Source organism: Egretta garzetta, unplaced genomic scaffold (genome assembly GCF_000687185.1).
Source record: "Egretta garzetta isolate BGI_Z169 unplaced genomic scaffold, ASM68718v1 scaffold101, whole genome shotgun sequence".
Lineage (NCBI taxonomy): Eukaryota > Metazoa > Chordata > Aves > Pelecaniformes > Ardeidae > Egretta > Egretta garzetta.
This window is the reverse complement of record NW_009258666.1, coordinates 26,153-29,264: the sequence shown is the minus strand read 5'-3', so window position 1 is coordinate 29,264 and position 3,112 is coordinate 26,153.

Genomic DNA, 3,112 nt, shown 5'->3' with positions numbered 1-3,112 from the left:
GGGGGGGGGGAATGCAACTTGCAATTTTTGCCTTTCCAAATCCAGGGCTTTGAGCCGAGCACAAGGTAAATTCAAGATGAGCGTGCTGCTCTAAGATTTCTTATCAGCAAGTCATCGACTGCTCTCCCCATGAGCTCTGCTGTAGCAGATCACTCAGGAATCCCAGTTCTGGATTAGAATCAAGTACAATTGGTTTGTTTCAAACAAGAACTGCCAGTCTATAAACCCCTCACACAAAGCTGTGTCTTATTGACTATTTTTAATAAATAGGGCTGGCACAGTAAAATTGGACAATTGTTACCAACAATAAAGGAGACAGACTTTGATTACAAGTATTGAGAAGCAATACAGGGACGTTTTAGGGTTGAGTATTTGCTTTCCAAGGCGAGTTCTGTCAACTGAAAACAGCAACTCGGAGCAAATACTCCTTAACAAGCAGTTTGGAGCAGAGCAGAAAACAGCACTGCACAGCAAGAGAGGAACCAGCCTTTTTTATTTTGTACAGCAGGCAGAGAGCACAGTCAACACCGCGGTGCAGAGGAGAAGGCAGGCAGGACTACAAGGTGAGACGTGTGTATGCCATGCACACAAAGAGCTGTAAATAACAGCCGAGTTGGAGGGAGAGATCTGGCAAGGTTCTTCTCACTGGTATTTGACCAGCTAGCATAGCATTACTGGGAGTCACCTGGGTAATTCCCCACTCAATGTGACACACAACCTCCGAGATCAGGGACCATCTGCAAATAAATCTGGACCCCAGCAGTGATATCATCTGTCATGGTGTCTGGTGTAGCACAAAGCACCTAAGGAGGACAGAGCTCATTTTTTGGGGAAGGGGAGGGAAATTAGGCTTGATTTTCAAGTACGTCAGGGTGACCAATCACCCTGCCCTCAGCAGGGCTTAGCAAATCCTCTGCCTGGACACAAACAAGCAGCATAGTCAAGGAGACCAAGCCTTCAGCTAAGCGCCTTGGAGAGCAGCCTTTAGGAGTACCCATCGGGGGATTAGACACACCAGCAGGTTTGGGAATGAGGGAGGAAGGAGATAATCAGATCTGAAATTCCCATCAGTATGAAATGAGACTTAACTCAGTAGCTTGCCAACGCAGACTGACTGTTCTTTCTAATGTCTGTGACAACTCTGCTGCAAATTTCAAGCTTCTCGCAGCAGTAACTACTCCCCCATGTAGCTGTAATGGCCAGAAAGAGACTGGCTTTTATGTAACCCCAAAAGACTAGCAGAAAGGGAAGCAGCAGCCACACACACACACAGAGGGAGAACTGAAAAAAAAAAAAAAAAAGGAGAAAAAAATTCAGCAGAAGGCTCTGCTGAGTGCTCAGGGCTATATCCAAGCTCACAATGCAGCCACAGAGAAGTGGGATGCAGCAATCAGAAATGCTACAGTTCCACACTCGGAGAGAGACCTAGCAATCAGTGCTGCATCCGAGCAATAGGGAGTGAAATTATAGAGCAAACTGCCATGTGATGCCACAAACTACTCCATCCCGCCAGCTGTAACAAGTATTCATTCCCAAAAACGCGTCACAGGCTCATCTGTCATTAACAGCCCAGCCTGCCAGCAGCTGAGCAGGAGTCAGCAGCGAAGGGCAGCTGCAGGGCTGCTTTCTTTCACAGTGGTCTATTCTCCCCCAAAAGCCATGGGGGAGATGTACGGGTAAAACCCCCCCGGGCACCGGGGAAAACATTGCCCACCATCTCTTACCAGCTGCTAAGAAGGAAAGCGCAGGCTGTGTTTTCACCACCATGGCACAAAAGCTTTCCTGAAGCAGGATCTACGGAAAACAAGGGGGCCTTCAGGAGAACACAGTTAGCCGATCGCAAAAAAAAAAACCACCCCATGCATAACCCCTCTGTATATTAATAATCCACTTCCATCACCAACTTGAGAACTTCTCAGCTGCGATCTGCTGGCATTACGAAAGAGGTGTTTCGGCAATAGCGTGGGGCAAGAGCAGCGCTGCACATTTCCACAGCGATGTGCCGACACTAGGAAACGGCAGCCCTGAGCTCGCGGAAGAACGAAGCTTTGTACAGTGCACTGTGGAGTCCTTGAGACAGCAAACATCCAGCCCGCCCAGTTCCCGGAGTAAAAATACTCTTTTTTTTTTTTTTCTCCCAGGTTTTTTTTTTTCCCCTCTCCAGTCTGCTGCCTCTGAAAAATGCAAAAGAGGCTCAGAAAGCCATTTTCTGTGGTTTTTTTTGTCTGGCTCATGCATTATCGTCATCATTTACTGCCCTCGAGGGGATTGCACAGGTGTGAGTGAAAATTTGGCTCTTCCTTTTAAACTTTTGTTATCAGCTTTACTGAAGATGATCTTGTCGGAATAAATGCCAGCCTGCTCTCCCGGAGAGGGACTCGCTTGAAGCTGCTGGCAGAAATCAAGCTGGGGGTGGAAGGACGGGGGTGTCACTAACGGAGAACATACAGATCCTCCTAGCTTCTGTTGGAGTGCAAATACAGCCAGCAGTTTGACCTAGGCTTTTTTTTTTTTTAATTCCTAAAAAAAAAAAATACACCATTGCCCTAATTAATGTTTCCATTCATTTAGCTGAAAAACAAGTTAAACAAAGAGGGTCACCTGGTGTTCCTATCAATGCCTGACTAGGATACAGGCAGAACAAATGCATTTAAATAAAACTCTAGAAGAGATGTGACAAGAGAAAGGCAGTTTAGCTCAATTAAAGAGAGCTGTCACAGGGATTTGATTCTCAGAATACAGAACTATTGATTAAACAGGAATTAAAGCTCCGAAACAGCAAGGTTTCAAGGTCTTTGCCGTGAGGATATACATCAGGAGAGAGGCAGGGCTCCCTTCAGCGCCAGAAGAGCTCTGGCTTTGTTGCTTCCTAGGAAACAGGAGCAGCAAAGGGAGCAGAATGCTTTTTGTTAAACCTATGAACAATTTTGTCAAGGATACAAGGTCAGCGACAATACAGAGTAGCATCACAAGCTTCAATCAACAGGTAGCTTTGGTGTACTCAGGTACAGAAAACCCACTATAGGTTCTCAAATATTTTAGGAGGATGTGGGGAGAGGTCTGGTCAGCGGGCAAGTTTTGGTCCATCGGCAGGAAGCCTCCAGCAACAGCC